Raw genomic sequence first — 13,809 nt, 5'->3', positions numbered from 1 at the left:
ACTATGTGCCAAGTGGTATGATAGACATTTAAAGAAATGGAGAGATGACTAGCATTCAGTTCCTATTATTATGGACTGAAGATTTTAGTGGACTACTTCAGTTGAGTTGGGAGGGGCTGCCATGCCCCTTTGGTGGTCATATGGAGAATTTAAGTTATTACAAGTTTTAAAAAGAGGGAGTCAGGGGCGGCTGGGTGGCGCAGTCGGTTAAGCGTCCGACTTCGGCCAGGTCACGATCTCGCAGTCCGTGAGTTCGAGCCCCGCATCGGGCTCTGGGCTGATGGCTCAGAGCCTGGAGCCTGTTTCCGATTCTGTGTCTCCCTCTCTCTCTGCCCCTCCCCTGTTCATGCTCTGTCTCACTCTGTCCCAAAAATAAATAAACGTTGAAAAAAAAATTAAAAAAAAAAAAAGAGGGAGTCAGAAATGCATCACAAGAGTAGGTTGTGTCATTTTTGAAGTATTAGAATTCTTTTTTTACTATCTCAAGCAGAAGTTTTTGTTTTCTTTTTAATTGTAATTCCCTCTAAATGCTAATATTTCCCCCTAAGGATGTTATACATGGTACATCATTTAAAAATCTAAAGCTTTTTTTCCAGAAAGAAATTTTATTTAAATAAGGCATTTAGCGAGGTAATTTTGAAAAGAATTATTGTTGCGGTTAAAAATTAAATGATCTCCTCGAGACATTTTTCCCCCTCATTCTCCAATATTTCTTCTTCCTTTTTGACATCGTAGCTTTAATGCTTCAGATGTTAGACAAAAAGAACTAGTCCTTCTATATATGAGGTGGGATTCTAAATCAGAGTGAATTCTGAGCCAAAGTACATCGGAAGCCTACACACTTTGTGTGATAGAATAAAATTTCCATGTGGAATACCATATATACTCATTCTGGACTTTTAGGTTCCTTAAACTCTACTGTTGCAATAGAATTAAGCTTACTTTGGTAACTCTCGCTGTAGAAGATGATAAAACAAATGGACTAATCTTGGAGGAAGCAGGTCCATCAAATAGTAGCTAACTTTTTATTAGGAAAAAAAATGACTATGAATACAAACAGTAAAACAAAGCAGATATTTTTCTGTTTATTTTTCACCCAAGTTTGTTAGATATATAGAGGGTCAGAGACTTTAGAAGTGTACTCCATGATAAGAAAATGAGTACAAAATTAGGGAAAAGGCAAACCCTCTGAAAACGAAGTGCATCAAAATCAACATAATACATCAAAAAATGAATGAATGCAGCCATATGTAGAAACAACCTCTGCATCTACCTTAAGGAAATTTTTTAAATAAAACTTTGAGGAAATGAAAATAAGTTCTCTCCCCAAACTAATCAACCTAACTTGGGTCAGACTAATGAAAACTACAATCTGTGTTTCTATGTCTTAACTAATCTTGAAAAGGCAAATAGGTTTTGATGATTGAAAATGCATTTAATTTAAAAATAGAAATTTGTCAGAGCTTATTTAGCACCACCCAAGAAGAGAAATAGTTCTGAAATTCATCCAATTCTGTCTCTTCTATTTTTATGCCCATCAAACAACATTCCGGTTATCAGTTTAGATTCCAACATACCTTGAAAAGGTGTTCTGGTTAAATGACACATATTTATGGAACAGAGCAGCTGTCTAGTTGGTGATTACACCAGAGTGACTCTAAATACAATATTTGTGACTGGGACGAGGTCAGTATCTCTCCAGGAGCTCTTGGGGACAGGACCTCATGCTTATTTGTGTTTTCTTCCCTCTTAAACATGTGCCAGAGTTGTTATGAGAATAAAGTGTCTCGGGAAGAAAATCTCATTGCTGGCTATCTAATTATTGCTTCTGACACTCAGATAAAAGCTTCCAGATAGCCTGAACTTGAGTCAGAATTCAGAACTCCAAGGCCTACCCCTGGTAATCAGTAATTCAACTAGAATAAAGATAAACAGAAGACCATGAAAAATCATTTGGTAAATATTTGGGAAGACTTCCTATGCTGAGGGAACCAACAACAAAAAAATCTTCTTAAAGTCATTTGAGGGGCACCTGCATGGCTCAATCAGTTAAACATCTGACTTTGGCTCAGGTCATGATCTCATGGCTTGTGACTTTGATCCCTGCATCAAGCTCTGTGCTGACAGCTCAGAGCCTGGAGTCTGCTTTGGATTCTGTGTCTCCATCTCTGTCCCTCTCCTGCTCATGCTCTCTCTCTCTCTTTCAAAATAAATAAACATTAAAAAATTAAAAAAATAAAGTCATTTGCTTTTAGCTTAAAGGGTAGAAAAAGGATAATCATATTCATTGAAAACACAAAAAGAAAGAAGGAAGAAAGAAAGAAAGAAAGAAGAAAAGGAAGGAAGGAAGGAAGGAAGGAAGGAAGGAAGGAAGGAAGGAAGGAAAAGGAAGGAAGGAAGGAAGGAAGGAAGGAAGGAAGGAAGGAAGGAAGGAAGACTAACTCATAGTTGGCCTGGAAAATGGGTATGAAAACCTCTACTTACCGCTGCGCAGGAGAGTGAGAAGTGATTTGCTCTTGTTGTTCCCCTCCTGGGATGACCAACCAGGAGACAGATGGATGGTGTACCCTGCCCAGCGTAGGCTGAGCTCGACATATGATTAACACAACATCCGAGTTTGTCAGGCACTGTGCTCAACTCAGAACCTGAACTCCACTCGCCCCTGCTTGGAGACCTCCAAACTGCACTGATATTAAAAAGGCATTCATTTTCATGCCTGGTTTTGCTTATGCTCAGTTCTTCTGTTTTATAGGTGAGCATCACCTATAATCACCTGCTACTCCTAACAGTTGTACATTAATGACAGTGTTAATAACTACACTGATAACAGTAACATTTAACCATTTTAAACATTTATGCATATCCTTTATACATTTCAAAGTGTTCTCATTCTATTTCATGTTAATCCTCACAGTGAGTCTATGAGCAAAGAAGACAGTGATATCCATCCCATTGAACAGATAAGAACACTGCAAATCAAAGTGCTTATTTGGACTTTCAACAGCAGATTTAGGAGGGCCTGGAAGAAGATCAAACAAAGGACTCCAGTTTCTGCATCAGAGACATGTTCTGCTATTAGTCACAGCCAGGCACTCGGAATGCAGAAAGTGCTTTTTTGGGGCAAATGGAAGACAACTCTGGAGGCCTAGAAACAAGGCCTAAAAGGATCACACAAGTTTAGCTTTATTTCTCCCTTCCTCCTCATGCTCTCCTTCACCTATAAGGCCCACGTGTCCAGAGGAAAAATAGCAAATCAACATGTCTTAATTCATTCTATTTATGTGACTGACAACTACCTGCATGGTGCCTTCTCAAGGTGCTTTCATTCCAGAGACACAGGCAGTTCCAATCATACACAGGGTTGCTGTGTTGGGATAGAGGAAGAAAAACACAGATATTAACCATATACCAGTACAAAATAATAAAATAAAAAAGAAAGGTTCAGGTAGAAACAGAGATGTCACATTTAAAATACTTTTATTTCCCTAGATCTTCTAAGAGGAGACAATGGGAAGCTTTTAAATGTTTTGGAGTAAAATGCAGGGAAAATTTAAAAGACAAGAAAGACAGGATGATTTTTAAACAGTACGTTTTAAGTGCTTTCCTTTTGAAAATGTCTGAGAGAATTATTCCGTACGTGCAAGCAAATACGCAATCCCCTTGGACATTCATTTTTTTATTACCTTGGTAGCCAGTCATGAAAAGGAAGCAGACTCTGGCGTTTTCATTCTAAACACAAGAAAGCACGCTTTGAGGATTTGAGAATGCAGTGTAATTGGAGAGAAAAAATAATCACAATTAAAGAGAATGAAAGATTGAAGGGAAAGAGAAGGGCCCAGAAGAAGAGAGCTTAGCAAACTCAGAATGTGGCAAAAATTACTGTGCCTAGCAAGAACAGCGTGAGTGACTTCACTGCAAGCCCCTGAGAACAGGAAATTTTCTTTGTCACTTTTGGATTGCCTCCTCCTACTACTGAAACACTTTGAATTTAATAGACAAAGGTTAAATGTATGGTTGCATGCTGACCCAAGGGTATCTTTCCTTCTGATGAATTAGAAACTACCATTGCTCATTGTCAACTGAACTCCTAAAAATGCAGGAATGTAAGGCCTTAGAAGTAATTTAATTCCACTACACACCTCGTTTAATAGTTGTGGGGGGGTTTTGTCTTTTTTTTTTTTAATTTTTTTTTCTGTTTGGCTTTTAGCAGAATGAAGGGGAAAGAGCCCAAGACTAAAAACAGGTGGTAAAGAGCTGAGTCTCAGCTCAATCTGACTAGCAATCTAACCTCTGTCAGGTGATCAAATCTGTCTGAGGCTCATTTCATTTAAATGTATAGGGAAGGGGTTGCATTCTGTATATGCTTGTATTAGTGTCCGTGTCCTGATCGCTCTACTGTCTGTGGAAAATAACCAAATATACATTTTCAACTGCCTTAATAGCTGATTCAGTGTGAAAGGTATATATATTTTGTGCTGATGGCTTTATTTTGAGTGCAGTGGAGATTACTGATTAAGGCAAGCACCCTCTTCGTTCCTACCATTTATGAACTCAAGCTAAGTTGCACATGTTGGGAAGATATTGCTTCAGCCTTCAATTACATGCATCTATGAGGGATTTGATAGTACTAATGATTAAATGGCAAAAGAGAGTTTCCCTTTTCTTTTTGACCTCATCCTCTGCAATAATGAAGATAAAAAAATATATAATCAGCTGAGAATATACTTGGTTTCTCTGATTACAAACACTTTTACAACTATTATGATAGTATTACAACTGAAAAATTTACAACAGTTGTCGGCTTTAGTGTTTAGACTCTAAGCCCTTCAAATTAAAATGAATTGTTGTGTTGAGTTCTGTACCCGTAGCATGTAGCCCTGTGTCTGGCACAGAAAATGGTACTCAAAATGTGTCTTTTAAATTGTACAGTTTGGGGTGATTAAGAAACAATTGTCCCAATAAAACATCCTAAATGCTCAAGTTGTAAGTATGTTGACTAATGAATTATTGAGAAATGAACACACACATCTGCCACCCAGGGCAAGAAATAATCTATGAATCAGAATCGTAGAAGCCCTTCCCATTCCCTTCCCAAATACTACCTCCCTTCTTTCCTGAAGAGATTCGCCACCTGACTTCTAACATGACAGAGTATTTCTGCCTGCTTTTGAACTTTATATGAATGGCTTCTACAATATGTACCCTTTCATGTTGGGCTTCTTTCATTCATCGGAGTATTTGCAATATTCATCCGTGTTGTTGCTTGGAGCTCTAGAGCAGTCATTTTCACTATAGTATATTATGCCACTTGTGAATGAAACACCTATCAAAATAACACCAGCATTCTTCACAGAGCTAGAACAACCAATTCCAAAATCTGCATGGAACCAGAACACCTTTTTTTTTTCTTTTAATCACTTCTAATTCATGGACATTTGAATAGCTTCCAGGTTTGGGTTCCCCTGAAAATTATTTCTGTGAACATTCTGGTATCTTTCCTTTGGCGTAGAATGGGAATCCATTCTGGCACGTGAATGCACTTCTATTAGGTAGATACTTAGACATAGAAATGTGGCTTCACTTGGTAGGCATTAATTCAGGTTGGTAGATAATTGTAGATTGATTCCCAAAAGGGTTGTGCAAGTTTGCACTCTCCAGAAGTATGTTACAGTTCTAGCTGCCCCACATCCTCACCAACACTGCATCGTTGTCACTCTTCAACTGTAGCCATGGAGGCCAATGTGTGATGGCATATCATCAAGGCTTACTTTACTTTTCCTTCATTTCTAATAAATGTAAATGCCTTTTGTTGTATTTGTTGGCCATCTGGATATATACTTTTTTGTGAATTACCTGTTTAAGTCTTACACTTGTGTTTTGAACAGGTTGTTAGCCTTTTCCTTATTCATTATAAATTTACATATAAATGACTTATGTATTATATTGAATACCAATCCTTTGTTGAATATATATATCATAAGTATCTTTTCCCACTATGTGGCTCACATTTCTACTTTATTATTGTGTATCTTACTAAAGAGAAGTTCTAAATTTTAATGTACTCAGTCATATTATTCATTTACTGAAAAGGTTGTCTTTTCCTATCTGTCCTGTGCTACTACCCTTTCACATAAATCAGTTGTGAATTTGAAATCTGAACTCTCTATCCCATTCCAATGGTCCACCTCTCTGATTTTATGCTGATACCACATTATACTAAATAATGATTGCAGACTTCTAAGAAGGCTTGATTATCTTATAGGTAGAATCTTCTTAGTTCTACATTCAACTTTAGATATCTTGAGTCTTCTTGGTCCTTTGTATTTCTATACATACTTTAAAAACAGTTTATCATTTTCCACAGAAATAAACTGCTAATATTTTGTATTGTGATGGCCTAAATGCATTGAATATGTACATCAATTTACGGAGATTTAACTTCTTAAAAATATAGCCATTTCCAAATCATTAGTGTAATATTTTATATTTTATATTAGTGTAAAATTTTATATTTTGTCTTAAAATGTCTTGCACATCTTTCATTAGCTTTCTTCATAAGTATCTGTTTTTTGGTTAAGGCTATTGAAAATAGCATGGTTTTAAAATATTTTTTAATTGCTGTTTAATTTTTTAATTGGTGTTCAGTATTATTTAGAAAAACAAGTGATTTTTGTAACTCAACTATGTATCCAACAACCTTTCTAAGTTTACTTATCAACTGAAATAGTAGTTTACTTATCAACTGATAATAGTTTACTTATCAATCTGAATATATTCGTGTATGTGTGTGTGTACAATTATCATTATTCACAGATTCCTACTCACTGAATTTATTTGTAATACTGAAATGAATACTCATACTTATGGCACATTCATGGTCACTTGTAAACAAGCATAGAGCGGAAAAAAATTTGAAACACCAACATATACATTCCCAGATAAGATCGAACAAGATGATACTCTGCCTTTTGTTTCACCTCTCATACTATAAACAAGTATCCTTTCTGCATTTATTTGGTGCCATGCTTTTTACATTTTTGTGCTTTTTGGACTGATTTTACTCTTTAAAATGGTCCTCAAATCTACTGATAATATATGTTGAGTGTTACTAAGTATAATTAGGATTAAATAAGCTTTGTTAGGCATGAGTTACAGTGTTGTTGGGCATGAATTCAAAATAACGAATCACGAATGTAACTTCATAAGTCAGATATTTCTCATCTACGTTATATAGATAGATAGATAGATTTAAATATTGTCTGATAATATTATACTATATACATAATATACAATATTACATTATATACATAAATATATACATATATATTTAAATATTGTCTGATAATATTTGTGATTTAATTGGAGTTTGTCCATATATATTTAATGACTATGATTTATGATTAAATCATTATGATTTAATGATTGCTCATATTATGTGATTTAGCTACAGGTTACTATTTATTTTCTATTTATATGACAGATGATTCTTTTTCCATTGTGTTAATCAAGTATTTTTATTATATGATTTTAATCTGTATTATTTTACTAATTATAAGTACTTTTATTATTATCTTGGTGTCTTAGAGATTGCAGCATACATAATTGACTAATACAAATCTACCTTAAACTGGAACTTTAACCACTTACCAGAAACTATAAGAACATTAAACTACTGTAACGCCATTTATCCTTCTGCACTTTGTAGATTTTTTTCATATATTTTAACCCTGCTTAAATTTTTCATCCTACCCTATCTTATTGTTGTTGCTTTAACCAGGATTCAGTAAACTACACCATATGAGCCAGATCAAGGTTCTAGGTTTTTTAATCTATGGCATGTGAACCAAGAATATTTTTTATGTAATTTTAAAAAATTTTAATGAAAAGAATTAAAAATACACAATGGAGGACGTATGCAACCTGCAAAGCTTAAAATCTTTACCAGCTGGCCTATTACCGAAAATTTTGTTGATGCATGCCTTAAACTACTGATACTAATTTGGAGTAACCAGTAGGCTTACCTTTTTAGAGATCTGTTCTTTTTACATTATCAGGTTCTGTCTTCAATCATTTCTTTCTGCCTGAAGAAGTCCCTTTAGCATATTCTTAGCACAAGTCTGTTGGCAATACATTTTCTCATTTCTGGTAGATATTTTTGCTTCATAAAAAATCATAGCTTGTCAGTTATTTTCTGTTAGCTCTTGTCATCATTTCTTCTTTAAAGTCAGCTGTCTTATTAGTGCTCTTTGAGGGTAATGGATTTATTTTCCTTCTGGCTGCTTTCACATTTTTTCTCTTTGTCTTTGGTTTTCTGATACTGTAATATGCTGTCGCTAGTATTTCCTTTTCCTTTTTTCTTGTATTTATTCTATTTGATATTTGTAGCATTTCTAGAATCATCAATTTGATGTCTTGAAATAGTTTTGGAAAATTCTCACCCAGATTTTCTCCAAATATTGCTCCAAGCCCATTCTCTTCTTCTGGGATTCCAGTTTTTTATATGTTAGAGTATTTCACCAAGCTTCATATTCTTCTTATGATCTTTTTAATTCTTGATTCATCTTGCTAAACTTCAATATTTTCTAACGATCAATCCTATAATTCTTTTTCTCATATATCTGATTTGCTATTAAGCTTATTTATTAATTTTTTAATTTTTTGTCTATTGTATTTTTTTTTCATTTCTAGGATTTCCATTTCCATGAATGAATGAATGAATGAATGTATAGTCCAGTTCTCTGATAAAATTTTCTATTTTTCAGATATAGAATTTTCCTTTTGGATTAAATGTATAGCTTTTTTGTTTTCTGCAATAATTTCCTATTTTTTCTTGAATATTTTAAGCGTACTTATTTAACAATTCATGACCATTAACTCTGTTGTAGATAGCCTGTTAGTTTGTTTACAAAGCTTGGATTCTGTTGGTTTTTAAATCATGCTATCTTATCTTTCGTTTTCCTGATTATTCTTTATTTAATACTTGCCATTGTATAGAGATACTTTGAGGTAAAGGAAAATGTTATTTTCCACCAGAAAATATTTACATTTAATTCACATAACTATATGGGAACTAGCAATTCTAAACAACTTCACTTTTATCAGAGATTAAGATGATTTTAAGCTGAGATTTTAATTTTTGTCACACCAGTCTGTATCTTGTTGAAAAGTGGTCTCAGCTCTCTGGGTTTCCTTTTCACACATTTTGAGCTCAAAATTCACATATATAAGCTTCCTGAGGTCTCCTAATCATTTTTATTTTGGATTTAGTGCACTTATTTTTAGTTGTTTTAAGCGGGAGTATCTTTATTATCATTATTATTATTGTTATTATTAATTGCCTATTCTGTCATTTTATTTATTTTTTTTATATATATGAAATTTATTGACAAATTGGTTTCCATACAACACCCAGTGCTCATCCCAAAAGGTGCCTCCTCAATACCCATCACCCACCCCCCCCTCCCTCCCACCCCCCATCAACCCTCAGTTTGTTCTCAGTTTTTAACAGTCTCTTATGCTTTGGCTCTCTCCCACTCTAACCTCTTTTTTTTTTTTTTTCCCTTCCCCTCCCCCATGGGTTCCTGTTAAGTTTCTCAGGATCCACATAAGAGTGAAACCATATGGTATCTGTCTTTCTCTGTATGGCTTATTTCACTTAGCATCACACTCTCCAGTTCCATCCACGTTGCTACAAAAGGCCATATTTCATTTTTTCTCATTGCCACATAGTATTCCATTGTGTATATAAACCACAATTTCTTTATCCATTCATCAGTTGATGGACATTTAGGCTCTTTCCATAATTTGGCTATTGTTGAGAGTGCTGCTATGAACATTGGGGTACAAGTGCCCCTATGCATCAGTACTCCTGTATCCCTTGGATAAATTCCTAGCAGTGCTATTGCTGGGTCATAGGGTAGGTCTATTTTTAATTTTCTGAGGAACCTCCACACTGCTTTCCAGAGCGGCTGCACCAATTTGCATTCCCACCAACAGTGCAAGAGGGTTCCCATTTCTCCACATCCTCTCCAGCATCTATAGTCTCCTGATTTGTTCATTTTGGCCACTCTGACTGGCATGAGGTGATACCTGAGTGTGGTTTTGATTTGTATTTCCCTGATAAGGAGCGACGCTGAACATCTTTTCATGTGCCTGTTGGCCATCTGGATGTCTTCTTTAGAGAAGTGTCTATTCATGTTTTCTGCCCATTTCTTCACTGGGTTATTTGTTTTTCGGGTGTGGAGTTTGGTGAGCTCTTTATAGATTTTAGATACTAGCCCTTTGTCCGATATGTCATTTGCAAATATCTTTTCCCATTCCGTTGGTTGCCTTTTAGTTTTGTTGGTTGTTTCCTTTGCTGTGCAGAAGCTTTTTATCTTCATAAGGTCCCAGTAATTCACTTTTGCTTTTAATTCCCTTGCCAGCAGAAGAAGAGAAATAATAAAGATCAGAGCAGAAATAAACAATATAGAATCTAAAAAAACTGTAGAGCAGATCAACGAAACCAAGAGTTGGTTTTTTGAAAAAATAAACAAAATTGACAAACATCTAGCCAGGCTTCTCAAAAAGAAAAGGGAGATGACCCAAATAGATATTCTGTCATTTTAGAAACAGAACTCCTCTAAGGGCATTTTTTAAAATATGATTATCTAATATTCCCAAACAGAAAATGAGGATCATAGAAAATAAAAAAAAAAAAAATTGGGGGTTCATATATGATGCATTTAATGTCTGGATTTTTATAATTTATAAAAGGTGAGTATATAGTCTGGATTTTTAAAAAGTACAAACATATACATACTTATCAGCCTATACTTTTGTCTCTTTGGTTATTGTTAACATACATTACAATGCTTGCAAAATAAAGCATAAGAACCAATAAACCAGCCCCCTCTCCTGAAAAGTTGTTTTGTGAAAGGAATATTATTTTGATTTAACAATTTTAGAGAAAAAGGCTCAATTGTGAACTGATTCCAACTTCTTATAACACTAGATAGGAAATAATAAATAAGAGGAAAAAGAAAAGAAAAAAGAAGACCATTTTTGAATTTGGGACCCTAGCAAGAACTGATGTAAACAACTGGTCTGTTCATGGGATGTTTTGAGATTTCACTCTTTGACATCCCACTTGAACAAGGCATTATCAAGATTTATCTAAGGGAGTTATTATTCTCAAGGCCAATAACATCCCCCTTAAGTAGGACATTTAGGGGATCAGAGGACATCTATTTGTACTGTTATTTCCCTTCTTATACACTGCCACCCCATGAAATAAGCTACCTGAGAAAACTGTTTGTTATGAATATATGTAGTGTGTTAATTTGTTGGAGAATGTGTTCTTTATATTATTGAAGTAGAACTTCCTATGAGCTGTGAATTAGCCCTGGCACTTGGACTGTGGTAAAATAATACAGGGAGACCAAGCACAATAGTGGTTGTGAGTTCTGACTAAAACAAATATCCATAGTGAAACTCAGAGATACACAGGAAATCTGGGTATTTTCATGATATCAGATATGGAGACTGAGATTAGATCATAAGGGGAAAAAAAAATGCATGTAGAAAGATCTTTTAAATGTGTCTCACAACTTTCCTATACCTCTTGGGTGTGATTCTCCAGATCTCATTTGTGTTTCATTTGTTCTATACCAGATAATCCTTTTCTTGTTTCTCCGATCAATTCTTAGTCATCTGGAATAAGACTAAAAACATGAGTAGATGAAAAAATATTCACCAGATTCACTCAACTTCCCCACATTTGTGCTAATATGTTTAAACATTTGTGTCTATTATGTTGATTTATTGATTCACAATATAGTTAAGTAGATGATGCAGCATACCAAGTATATCATCATGAAAGAGAAAATGATCTGTAATCTTGGTGTCCATACACTAAGATAAGGTGTGGTCAGCAATACTTGTAGCTGGGTCTATGAAAGAATCAAAACACAGCCACACCATGGTCAATACAAACAAAATAGTATATTAAACATAGTACTGGTTGCTAATTTCTATCATTAATGCTAATAGCAACAAAAATTGGGAGTGAGCATTTTGCTGAAATTCTAGATACAGAGTGAAGGTAATGAGTGAGTGGTGTGGTTCGAATACTTTCCATTAAGTGAGAAAGTACCATATTTAGCATGACAAACCATTCACACAGAAAATTTGTATGTTACAGAATGGTAAGTGTTAATTAATAAGAACTACTCAAACTGAGTATATAATCATTGGAAGACACGGAGTAGAAGGGTGGGAATAAAAACAGAATGGTTTCTTAAAACTGTTGAATCAAGTTTTGAAAAAATATGAGAAAGGACTTGATACAATGAAGAGAAAAATGATCTAGAAAAAATAAGCAATGGCTCAATTTGAAAATATATCAATAATGTTAAAGAGTAACCGAAATAGTTTGGATAAAGAAAGGGAATTGAGATGTGTGATTGCTAATTTGTATGAGTTTGGGGTGTTGAGATTTGGATGACCAGCCATGATTACTGTTATATAAAATGAATATATGTACATATGCAGATAATGTGATATGTCTATCTTCTAACACACTTAATTCAGTTTGACAGATCATTTAAAAAATACGTATCTGTAGTAATCTTACTTGAATTCATAAGAAAACCTTATTTTATTAAAGCAATGCATCTGGTAGGCTGGTAGTCCCATTTGATTACAAATCTATAGAAATTCTAGTGGAAATTGTTACACAGTGATATGGAGAGAATTCCCTTACGTTAGTAACTAACAGTGGCACAGGGGTCCATATGGGTTGTACCTTTTTTTTTTTTTCTCACCTACATACTGAAATAAATTTACATAAAGATTTATAATAAATGTCATGGCTTTGTTTTTGTTTCTATGTTTCATTACTTAATAATACATTTCAGTGAGTTCCTCTGCCTATCTCATCCTGAGTCTTTTATGTGTCCCATGAAATGTTCATGCCATTCCAAGAACGGCAAAGCAGCTGTTGGAGGCATTTGATATAGCTCAAACAATGCTCCAGCGCGCTCTGTAATTTCATAAAAGTCAGTCAAGGGAGGGTGGAGCTCTTAGACGTGCATAATGGGAACTTTTCCTGTAAAGAAAAATGGGCACCGTTGCTTTGCCATTTGCATATAGATTTCCCCCCTACTGCTACCTGAGAAAATTAAGAGCTTCCACCCTATCAGTTTCTTAAACATGTTCTTCAGAATGTCCACATTTATGTCAGCACTTTTTCGACATCCTAATGATGCTTTTGCGAGGACTATGGCATCTATATGGCTTGTTACCAGCTTAATGAAAAGTTGCTTTAGGTGTCAAAATAAATCTAAGAATGTTCTACACTTTAGCTGACTGTAATATATCATCATGGCCTGCTTAAGTAGTATAAACTGCAACATGATAAAGCAGCTAACAAAAACCTATGAGAACCAGTAGCTGGGATAATGGGCATTCAGTGTAAGGATAATATAGCAGCAATAAAAATTTCAATAACCAAAGGTTATATACCATACTTTTTAATGGAGTTCTTGGCTAACTGAGCTTTCTTCAATAGTAGACACCTGGGTAGGGTGATTCATTACAAGCATTCTTCTGACTTTCTTCCCACTTGGAATAATATTAGTGAGCAACTTCCTCAGGTCTTGAGATTCTTTTTTGTTTAAATTGTACTTTTTGGGAATTGGATTGAGTCTTAGCTGTACTTGCAGGTAAAGCTGCAAATTGTTTTTTTTGCTAAAAACAGTAGACTCAATGATTTTGTGATTTTTTTTTTAATGAAAATACCATTTCCTGTAAACTGAAAGACAGAGCTCT

This window comes from Lynx rufus, unplaced genomic scaffold, assembly GCF_022079265.1.
Source record: "Lynx rufus isolate CCGP_SWC_20201006 ecotype Redwood Valley unplaced genomic scaffold, mLynRuf1.p SCAF_22, whole genome shotgun sequence".
Classification (NCBI taxonomy): domain Eukaryota; kingdom Metazoa; phylum Chordata; class Mammalia; order Carnivora; family Felidae; genus Lynx; species Lynx rufus.
The sequence above is the reverse complement of the archived record's forward strand: the minus strand, read 5'-3'. Positions refer to the sequence as shown.